This window comes from Calliphora vicina, chromosome 2, assembly GCF_958450345.1.
Source record: "Calliphora vicina chromosome 2, idCalVici1.1, whole genome shotgun sequence".
NCBI classification, from domain to species: Eukaryota; Metazoa; Arthropoda; class Insecta; order Diptera; family Calliphoridae; genus Calliphora; species Calliphora vicina.
In genome coordinates, this window is record NC_088781.1 from 51,129,734 (window position 1) to 51,142,732 (window position 12,999).

Here is a 12,999-nt window from a genome sequence, read left to right on the forward strand (position 1 = left end):
TACTTGTTACAAGAATTGAAGTGAGAAACATATAATAAAAAACTAACGGGTCATTACCAAAATAAGTTACAGTGGTTAGTATGAACAAAAATGCTAACAAATTACAGTGACAACAGTGAGACAAAAATATGAACAAATTTAATACAATAAAAAATGGAAAATAAAACAAATGAATCAAATGAATAATAACTATAAATAATAACAATACAGATTATTAGTAAATATGATACGGTGACCTAACAATTTTCATTTAAAACAAATTTTTAATCTGTATTTTTTGTTCGAATGATATATGTTTTGACTTTTAAACAGAAAAAGATTTGTAAAAATCAGTTGGCAAATGGCTGAGTTACGGCAGTTTAAAGTCAGGCTGCTCCCCAACTAAAGCAAAATACTGTCGAAAAACAGGTTATCACAAAAATTAACATAATTCATAAATTTTGAATTGATATTTATTTACTTATGTTTTGGAAAGCTAAATTAGTGTGTTTTTTCACTTAAATACGAAACAAATAATATGCTGTTTCACGATCATCTTAGATCGTGAAGAAAATTAAAATTTGTTGAAAAATGTTCGTTGTTTGAAATTTAAACGACCGAAACTCAGTTATTTCCGAACCGATTTTCAAGGAGTTTCTTCTGTTTGAAAGGCAAATCACTTTATATGACTTAAAAATGCGGAATTTTTTAAATTTAAATAACATAAATTTATTCAAAATATTGTCCATTTTCAGTTATGATATTTTCCCATCTTTCTGGCAACATATGGATTCCGAGCCAAAAGAACTGCTAATGCTTTTGAGGCCAAGACCGAATCAAGCCAATATCGGATACTCTGTTTCAATTGAGTTTATCGATTGAGGTTCCATGTAATGGTCTTTAGATCATAATAGATAGGACCCTTTTTCTCCCTCCAAAAACAGATAATTACCTTAGCGCCATGGATATTTGGCTTTGCTGTCGATTCGGCTGGTTGGCTGGGCTTCACATGCGATTTCTTAAGCTTCGGGTTATCATAAGGGATTAATTTTTCATCGCAAGTAATGATTTGGTGCAAAATTGATTTTCTTTTATATAGTTCAAGCATCATTTCACACATGCAAAATCTTCTTTCATGATCTCTTGGCTCCAATTTCCCTGCTTTTGGATGAATTCTGCTGCTTGCAAATGTTTCTTAATTGCTGCTTAAGTAGCCCCCAATGATTTTGCAAAGCTCTTGTTGAATTTTATCACAATCTTCATGGAGTAATGCCTCCAATTATTGGTCCTTAATCTTTATTTGCTGGCTTGGGTAATCTGTTTCTTCCATTTCCGCTTCTGAACCGCACAAATGGAGTAATATTTTCCATTTTATACCAAATAAGAAACAAACCTGATCAACATAGAGTATTTGTGGAAAAGATTAGACAGCTATCTTCTATCGTTTGGGCTCTATCGTGTTTTCAACTGACAGATGGACGGACATACACACAGCCTCAAAAGTGAGTAAACACCAGCGAATTTTTTGTTTTTTTAAGATCATAAAAGTCATTGTAGTCCGACTTAAATCTTTTTTTTCACAACAGAATCTATTATTCAACGCATTCTCCAACAAACCGAAACTTTTAAATTTCAATCGATAGATAAATTTTAGGATTTTCATTATCTTAAAAAAAAATCATATAATTTTTGGTGTATACTCACTTTTGAGGCTCACTGTAGCTAGATCGGAACCCGAATATATATACATACTTATGTGGGTCTGCAGCAATTATTTTGATGTGTTACAAACGGAGTGACAAAATCAATATACCCCCCATCTGTTTTGATGGTTTGTATAAAAATATAAAATTTTCAATGATTATTAATTCTATAAAAATATGATTGCAATAATACAACAAAAACTACCTACATTTTATAATATAATTAGTTCAATTACATAATTTAACTATAATACAAATTATTGAATATTTTTATTTTAATAATTCTACGAATTGTTAGTCAAATAAAATTAAATATAGAGTCAATATGCATAAATATGAAAAATTTTATAATAAAACTTTAATGGTACTTAAAGGCTAGAAAAAAAGTACAAAGTACTTTGTGGGCACATATGTTATGTACTCGTAATTAATTATTATAAATTTTATTACAAAACTTTTGTTTTACATTTAGTTGATATAACATTTTTCAACACCTGCATAACTACATATTCAATAGTAATTAATGAGTAATGTAACAGATTGTATAACACGGAAATATTTGTAAGATCTGGAGTGATTTGAAATTATTTACAAATTAGTAAAGTTTTTTACTCTTGATTTCGATTAATCGATTATGTATGATAATTTGATTTGTTTAATCATAATGTGAAGCAAAAAAAGTATAACTATATTTCATGAATCTCTACGACATTATGTATACTAGGGTGGCCCGTTCGTATGAAAGATAAATAAGGTGTCTATGTTTCCAACTAAAATAAAAGTTTAGCTGGTTTGGAAATTTTTGTACTGTCGTCAGAATTTGCTGAGCTGAATAAACGTATTTTACTATATATAGTATTGAGAATAAATAAGCAATACAATGCTTGTGAAATATATTTTATATGTTATATTCATTTTATTTCTGGAACCAGTTAAGACTTGTAATATTTTCTTTTGCTTTTTATAAAACATTGTATTTGAGAAAAGTTTAAAAGCCTTTTTATTGATAACTGCTCTGTTTGTGCATAATAATGTGCTACATAGTAGTTGACAGTTTTCTGTAGACTGTCATTTATAATAAAATATCAAGATAATTTTTTGTGTTCCTTAAAGTACATAGTTTATTATGAAAAAAGAGTTATAAAGTAATTAAAACATATATTAAATAAATGGTTTTATTTGACGTTTAAAATAAGGGCATAATGAAAAACTTCGATAAAAAAATAAATTGTTGAACCTCGCTCTTCTGAGTACGATAATATTTGGTTTACATGCTGTGCCGAATCTTATATACCCTTCACCAAATTATACTTTAAAACACAAATTTTAAATATTTTTAGGTAAACAAATTTTTTTTTTTAATTTTTTGTAAAATTCTTTATTCGAATTGTTATTTTAAAATGTTTTTTTTTTTAATTTTAAATTTTTTTTGTTGGTTTTTTCAATTTTTTTTTCCGATTTTGACCCATTGTAGGTCCAACATACTATGGCCTTATATACGTTGTTGCAAAGGTCTTTGAATCCATATTGTCAATATTAATGACTTAGTAATCCAGATATAAGTCAAAAATAGGTAAAAAATCGAGGTTGTCCTGTTTTTTTTCTCATATCTCAGCCTTTTGTGATTTTGCTGATTTTAAATAGGAAACTTCTCGAAAGCATGTCTGACAGATTTATTGAAGATTTGGATCCCGAAGATATCTGGGGTCTTTAGAAAATTGATTTCAATAGACAGATGGACAGACCGACAGACCGACAGACAGACAGACGGACATGGCTTAATCGACTCCGCTATCTATAAGGATCCAGAATATACAAGGTGGCGCAAAAGTAATCCTCCTATCAGAAAATGCTATAAATTTAGCGATTGGCCCCTAATGTCAGTTCTGTTTTGACATTTGTGTAGTAAACACATGCGAAATACACATTAATAAACAATGTTACGCTACACTGCTCCAGAACGCGGAATATTGCTGACTATTTATTTGACCAATAATCGGTCGGTGACTTTGGCACAACGTGAATTTCGTCGCAGATGAGTAATGAGGCCCATTTCCATCTTAGCTGTTACGTAAATAAGCAAAATTTACGCTTCTGGGACACTGAAAATCCGCGTGTAACTCACGAAGAGCCATTACACCCGCTCAAAGTCACTGTATGGTGTGCTGTTTTCGCTGGAGGAGTCATCGGACCTTTTTTCTTCGAAGACGTCGCGGGCCAAACGGTTACTGTGAATGGTGAGCGCTACAGAGCAATGATTAATGAGTTCTTTTTGCCGCAACTTGATGAATTGGGATTGGAAAACATGTGGTTCCAACAGGACGGTGCAACGGCACACACTGCACGTGCCACAACCGATATGCTGAAGGATACATTTCCCGGGCGCCTAATCTCCCGTTTTGGCGATTTTCACTGGCCAGCAAGATCACCTGATTTGACCGCTCCAGACTTCTTTTTGTGGTGCTTTTGAAGTCGCGGGTTTATGTCAACAAGCCTTATACTATTGCAGCTCTTAAAGACAATATCCGTCAAGAATGTGAGGACCTATTGCCGGAAGTTTTGGCCAAAGTGATGGAAAATGCCATAAAAAGTGTTCAAATGACAATCAACTGTGGCGGCGGCCATTTACATGACATCATATTCTCGACTTGATGCAAAAAAAAATTAAAAGACCAAATAAAAATAATCCACAAGAAGAATCAAAGTTTTTAATTTTTTTTTATTACAGCCAAAAAACGTCGGAAGTTTACTTTTGCGCCACCTTGTATATACTTTATAGGGTCGGGAAATTATATTGTGGAAATTACAAACAGAATGAAAAACTTATATATACCCTTCTCATGAAGGTGAAGGTATAACAAGTATGTAAAATACCCAGGTATTTTTCAATTTATTTACAATTAAATATTTTTGTGATATAGGGCATATATGAACCGCAGTATGTTCAGTTATGGACCGAATCCTCACACAAGTTGGTAAAATGCTTTAGGTTCATATAAATCATTAGGTTCATATAAATCACAATAATGAATGTTCATTTAATTTTCTGAGGGCGACCTTGTAATGGGACTAGTTACAAATGTTCTCCGACCTTATCAACAGAGAGTATTTCTGGAAAATTTCAGCCAGGTAGCCTCTTACGTTTGGACCCTAACGTGTTTTCAATAGACATACATAGGTAGATCGTCTTAGAATCTTATGAGGATCCATTATACATATATATGTTGGTTCTACGACCATTTTTTCTACAAACTGACAAACCCCACAAAAGCTATGTTGGGTATTATTTTGGACCTTATTTATGGAAGTACATAGAATATGAATACATATGTATTTTTATTTATGTACATGTACTATGTTCTTTGTAAGTATCTATTATAAACTTCCTTCCAAAAATGTTCCTGGATTAACTTCATTCCGAAAGTTAGGTGACTCATACTAAACCAAAGAGTCGCTATCACATAAAGAGTATTCACTTGTTACCTTTCTCGATATTGAAGGAGATTTTAACAATATCAGGCCTGATGCCATCCTATCTGGACAAGGTTATCCTGGGGCATTTCCTGTAAAAGGGAAATTGTTACTTACTGGTGTATTAGGCCAAAGGGTATCAATTAAATCTTCAAAGCAGTTGTTGGAGTGGTGGCACGCCTAGGAAAATTGTACCGGAAGGCCATTGAACGAGTTCTAAGGATTACATGCGCTATAAGGTCTACCTTATTTAAGGCACTTTTTACTATTTTAAACTGGCTACCAGTTGATTTGGCGGTGATACAAATGGCTCTCAACTCTTCTGTGAGAATGAATGCTGACAGTTCGTAGTCTGGTAAGGACCTTGGGCATTCTAAAGTACTAAATTACTATGGGCACATACATAGTAATGTCGATTACTGCATCGAATAACCTTTCTTCGATAGGCATTTCCATATTATTATCCCGTATAGGGATTTATGGCAGCGCGGACTCTCCCCGCCTAAAGATGTCATAAGGCTTTAAAAAGAGGAAATAGGGTCGGTTAAGGTTTCTTTTTTGCGAAATTTGGGATAAAATCTTACTTTAGGCTACCTAACTTCTGTAGTGCTCCTCAGGCGGAAATTACTGCCATTAAACGTGCATCCAATTGGCTGAGGTATTATCGAATATCTGGTTATATATGTATATTTACTTTTAACAAGGATGCCGTTAACGGAATATCGAGTGTCTTCACGAACATCCAGGTTAACCGAGGAATGCCGGGTATCCCTAAATGAGATAGCGAAACATTCTACGAGAACGTTTATATGCGAACCTGGCCACGATGGAAGTCAGGGTAATTGTATAGCAGCAGATTTGGGCAAAAGGGGTGCGATAATGAGTGAGGAGGCGATCGACCCCTTTTCTGGTATTTCCCTTGTTAAATGCTAGATGGCTGTTCAGCAGAAACTATATGAGATTGCACAGGTGGACCTTCCTGTGCTACAGCGAGGTCGACTTGGCCCGTATATGATGTCAACAGGACGAATCTACTTATAGAATACCGTCGTGAGCAAATAAGTCTAATTGTCTCATTTATTACAGGACACTGTTTAATCGGGACACATGCTAGAAGAATGGGTACAATGATTACTGTATAAGCTGTCATAATGAAGAAGAGGAAGATACTGTGTATTACCTTTTCTGCCAATGTCCGGCTCTGACAAACCTGAGGGAACGCATCCTCGGATTTCCATTCATATCATTCTTGGACGAGCTATCAATGATGAATCTACCCCTTCATCCGGGAATCTGGTTGGTTTAATTTAGAGGTAACGGAAGTATTTTAAATACCCTGCCGTCTACCTTTGGGTATCGTCTACCTCAATGGGATCAGATTTGAATGGACCCAAGTAAGCTGCTTGAGGAGCGGCTGCCCATGGAACCTAACATAATTGACATTAAACATAATAACTGAAATACTTTTCAAAGGTAACTTGATCAAAAAGAAAATAAAATAATAATTGGATTAAACGATTTGAGGAAAAACTTCTGTTAAGGTTTTTCGATCTCACTCGTTAATTTGGTGATTGATTTTATAACTAATAAGAGGTTACTTTAACTGGAAACTTAATACAATTGCAGTTGTGGTTTTATATTTCTAAACATGGAAAATGTATTAAGATTATTGAGTAACAATATACTTTCTATCTTATTGATTATCATACCGATATCAGACCGATTTTTTTTCTGTGTTTAATTAATTTCTTTAAAAATTAGCTAAATTTTAGTTTATTTCTTTGAAATTATTTGTACAACAAGAATGCATTCCTTAACAAGAGTGCGTTTTATTTGCAGGTAAAGTAAATTACAAGTTGTTACATAGACAATGACAGTTTTATTTAAACATTTTTAAAACTAAAGTTTGTTAAAAAAAACCTTGAATTAACAAACAAAATTTATAGTGAAACAAAACTTTTAATAATTAATGCATTTTAACAAGGATTTATACATAACTACATATGTATTGCATATATTTTTAACGTTTTGTAAAGAAAATTTATTAAGAACATTAAAATACTTACTTTAAAATTTCTTTGCTAAAATTTAACGAAAATATGTATCAGAATTTTTCTTATTTCATCCTAAACACCATTTTATTTACACTTTAAGTAAATTCTAATTAGAATTCTAAATCAGTTTATACTATTTAGTAAATTATTTGCAGTAATTTGTATTTTATCTATGCAAATTAAACCAAAATGAGATACTAGATATTTAGTAGTTAAAATGTGTTTAACATTTGAATATTTTCACTCAATGAATGAGTGAGTGAGTGAATGAATGAATCATGTAAATTTTGTTGGAAATATTCATACTTGTTATAGTAATGTACATAAGTATCCCAGCAATAACTTTCATTACTAAGTAATGAATAAGAATGCTAAATTATGGCACTTCTCTACTTACACAATAGTATTTTACCAAACCCGCTTATTAATATCTCATTACTGAAATATCATTAAAACTAGTTACAAGTAATGACTTAAAAAGCTCATTGATAGTTAGGTATCATAGAAGCCGTTATGTAACAGATAATAAATAAGTCATTATGGGACTACTTGTAAGTAACACAGACGGTATATAGTAGTCATTGAAAAGTAAGTTATTGAGTAATTGCAAGTCATTATTAAGTTTTTGCTGGGACAGCTATGTAGATGTAGTATTATGGTAGCAGTTAGTTGTAATAATTATTACACAATGTAATAATAGCCTGTCATTGAAACTGTAATATCATTTTGCCGACAAGATTGTGTAATTTATGTATGTAAGTAGTTGCTAAATTCTCACAACTAAAGGTAATGATGACGTTGAATATTATTGCATACAATTCTACATTCCGTTTACGTATAATATGTTGATAGATGGATGGTTTGATTGAAGTAACAATATTTTAATGGAAGGTTAAACGTTGGTTATAGATATGAATTATGTGTGTTACAATTTTGGTTTTCAGAATGAGTATTTTGTAAATACATAAGATACATTTGCGATAAGTAAGTAATTGTCAAAATTTAATAATAAATTTGACACAAATTTTAACAAGTTTTTAATCAGGCTGTGATTAAAATGAAGTGCGTATATTGCATTTGTACTGATGTTTTTAACACCCGATAATATTAGTCTAACGCCAATTTATACCGACCGACTTTTAAAAAAAAACTTTCTTTAAAAACATACCGAAAAAATGAGTTTTTTATAGCAACCACAGTGGATTATATAAGGTGAATGCATCTCATAATTGATTTTTGCAAATGATAGATATTAAACATAAAACAAGTTCTATCGTAAAGTTAATATGTCAAGCAATAATTATTTAGAAAAATTATTGTTATTATGTCCACAGAAGTATTCGAAAATGGCGACAGAACGTACTACTTTCGACTTTAAAGATTTGGGGAGTTAAAATTATACCATATTCAAGGGCGTATTTTTAATATTTATTGTTATTTCTTTTAGGATTGTTATACCTTGTTGGAAAGGATATCTTGTCCAGATTCTACCTTTGCAATGAGTTTTCTATATATTGTTAGCAGATTTTATATTTATTCATTTAAAATATATATTTTTTTTGGCTTACCTACGCAACTTTGACTAAAATTTTAACTATTGGCGCCGTTTGCCGCCGATCTAGTTTTAACATAGAATTAAAGCTTAACTTATTATCTAAAAGATATATCAAAATTAGCTACCTATGTTGAGCATCTCAGAAATTTAAAAAAAAAAAATAATCATCTTTTTTTGATTTAAGTTGCTTTTCATTGCAACTTAATTAAAAGGTGTTTTCATTTTTTTAAACGGATGAAAATTGTAAAAGTTATTCAACTTTTCATTAACACCTTTTATAGTATTTCTCCCTAAGCGCATATGAATAAAAAAAACCAAAAACTAAGTATAAAAAAAAAATATCTCATTTTTGTCTATATAAAACTATCTTTAAAACACTGTGCAAAAAAAAGGTTTTCAAAGAAAAAAATTAAAGGAACAATTGTTGAATTTGAAAAATTACGAAAAAAAAATAAAAAAATGCGAAACTTTTTATAAAAACTTACATAATTTCATGAAATATGCAGACATTTATGAAAGATTAATTCGATGACTCTCCATAATTGTTTAAAATTTTTAAATCGGCCTACAAATATGTGAGTTAGAGGTACTGTTACTTTTCTACTGTTACTTTTATACAAAATTTAAAAAAAACAAGTAAGAGTACTATATTCGGCCGTGCCGAATCTTAAATACCCTCCACCTAAATATGATGGTATAAAAACTGAAATAATATAACAATTGTTAGAAAGACTAGTTTACGCAGAAGATATTTTATTTCAAATGTACAAAAAAATGTATCTAATTCAGCAATTTATAACTGAAATTCCTATTAGAACGTATGAAATTTAACAATTTATATACTTAATATTAAGTTAATACGTTTGGATCAACATTTTTCCCTTTTAACCTCAAGTGAAGAAACAGAGTATAAAAAAGGGTATACAAATATATTTAGACAAATTTCAAAATATTTGGTTGTGGGACTTATTTGGGAGCTATGACCTATTATGATTCGATTGTCATAAAATATTTTTACGTGATTTTTATGTATTTATATGTGAGCTGTGGCCAATTATGGACCAATATTCACAAAATTCAGTATTATGATTTTTGAATACAAATTACTGATCTGTGTACTATTTTGGTTTAATATATGGAAGCTATGACCTATTATGGTCCTAAATATTTGAGGGCCATTTTTGTAAAATTTCATATAAACAACGCTATTAACAAAAGTGGACCTTATATGGGAGCTATGCCGAATTATGGACCAATATTTAAAAAATCTTGTTGTACGATTCTTGGATACAAATTACTGATCGGTATAAAATTTTGGTTCAGTATAGATTTTTTTGGATATTTGTGCAGGTTAATGTGTTTTCCTGAAGTGGTTTTTATATGGAGGTTATGACCAATTATGAGCCTATCATCATAAAATTTGGAACATCGATTTTTGTATATATTGAATAAATTTGTTTTGAATTTCAACCTGGTAACTATATTTGTAAGAAATTTTTGAGGATTTTAGTGATTTTCGGGAGTGGACCTTATATAGGAGCTATGGTTAAATATGTACCGATATTCACAAAATCCGAAGTAGGATTACTGGATACAAATTATTGATCTGTGCGTTATTTCATTTTGATATCGATATGTTTTTAATATTTTTTAAGGTTAATATCTTTTTTCGGAAATGGGCCTTATAGGGGAGCTGTGACCAATTATCGGCCAATCTGCATAAAATTTGGTACAGTGATATCTATATATATGAGTATAATTTTTGTCGAATTTTAGCATGATAAATGTATTTATAAGAGATTTATGAGTACTTAACTTATTTTTGGAAGTGGACCTTATATGGGAGCTATGGTCAAATATGGACCGATATTCACAAAATCCAGTAGTATGATTTCTAAATATAAATATACGGATGTGTGTGAAATTTAGTTTTGATATTGATATTTTTTAGATATTTATGTAGTTTATTGTGTTTTTCGGAAGTGGTCCTTATATGGGAGCTATAACCAATTATCGGCCGATCTGATCTTTTGGTGTATATGGGGATTATTTATGTCGAATTTCAACTTGATAGCGACATTTATAAGACATTTATGCTTATTTAAGAGATTTTCGGAAGTATACATTATATGGGGGCTATGGTCAAATATGAGCCGATCCACTACAAATTTTGTAATATAATTTTTTTTACCACGAAACGTATTTTTGCTGAATTTTATATGGATATTCCTATTCTGTAGGCATTTATAGACCATAGAATCATATTTCGGGAAGAAATTTGTATGGGAGCTAGGATAAATCTTGGACCGATTCTCATAATTTTCACCAGAGTTACGCCTTTTATCATAAAAGTAACGAGTGCAAAATTTTATGATATTAGCTGCAATATGTCCAAAAATATGTGAAAATTATCAATTTTTTTTTGAGGTTGTCCCACATTTTCATTCATAACTTTGGTTCCACTACACCGATTTCGCTGATTTTCAATACCAAACTGCTTAGGACAATAATAAACATTTTTCTTGCAACTCTACTAAGTTTGTGTGCGTATTTTGGACGTGAGCGTGTTTTACACAGACGGACAGACAGACGGACATGGCTCAATCGACTTAGAATTTCATAAGGATCAATAATATATATACTTTGTTGGGTCTCAGATGAATATTTCTCAATGTTACACACGGAATGACAAACTTATATATATATAGCACAATACAAATTTTATGAAAAAAACCATTGGAATTATTTTTTTATTTTTTTTAATTTTAATTGACAGATGGCAAATTAGTCAGGGAATACGTTGCACAGTGGAAAATTTTTTTCATTTTCGGATCAAAAATCTGTAACTTTTGAATGGATGAGGATTTTTGTAAGATTTTTTTTTTGTTGAATAGGTGGGACTTTAAGCTTTAATATGCATTTTTAATCATAAAAATCTAATTTTTTAAAAAAAGTTATGAACGGATAGAAATATATTTCTGATTTTTATACCCTCCAAAAAATCAGAAAGGTATTTCTATCCTTTTAGATTTCCAATATTTTTTTTTTTCAAAAAAATAGTGAATTAAAGATCCAAATATTGAATACCACATTCCAAAATTTCATCCTTCTATCTTCACTACTTACGTGTTAAATAATATTTTAAATTTGCATTATTTGATTTTTTATATTTTATTTTAATATTTCATTCTAAAAAACATAACAAAACCCTTATGAAAAGAAACGAAGAATACTTTTTAACAAACAAGTAAAATGGTATAGTCGGGCAAGCCCTATCAACCAACAAAATGAATTCCCTACAGCCTACATTTGAAACGTTTTGGAGTATGTCCTGAGAAAGTAAGCACATTTTTTTAAAGTCCCACGTAGCACAGCTTCCTACAAAAAGAAATTCCGTGGAAAATACTAGAAAGCTGATTAGCTTTATGTATAAACATTCTAACAACTACGAAGTTCTTCACGTATGTAAAACTATGTCCTATTCAACTAAGCAAATATTAAAAACTCGTGTTATAGGGCCCATACACCACACCATCATGAATGTGCAATCAAATGATTGTGCCAGCTGATTGGCCATGTATGAGCTTGTATTGTGATTGTACCAGCTGCTGGTGCTTTATCAAAATTAGTTTGATATTTTTTTGATTGTACTAGTATGATTGAATCGAGTGTTGTAAAATTAGGTCATAAAAGTTAAATAAAACCTAGCTTTCCTTTGTTTTCTAGCAATTTCTTCATCCAAACGCGTTTTTTTACTTTATTTGCGTTTTAGAATAATAGCAATAATAAATGCATTACAAATTTTATCGTTATTCATTACAATCTTTTCCACACAATTTTTGATAAAAATTTATTTTGTACCATCATGCTGGTGTAGTGTGTGTGCCTAGCGTAATTGCACAATCACTTGATGGCACATCATTGATGGTGTTGTGTATGAGCCCTATTACTTACATAAAAACCTCAAAGTTTACATTAGAGCTCATTTTTATTTTTGTTCAAATAAGCTATCTGCTTATTTCACTGTTAGAATCGAAAAAATTTCAATTTGTAAAAAGTGCTATCTGACATATAAGCGCGAATATCAGGAATTAATAAAAACTTAATATATGTAGGATTTAGACGTCGTTTTTAAATAACATTGTAAAATAAACTTTTTTTATAAAATGTTGATTTTCCTTATAGCTCTATTTGAATATAAACCCTCGATATAACAATTTTATGTTTTTCTGTAAGG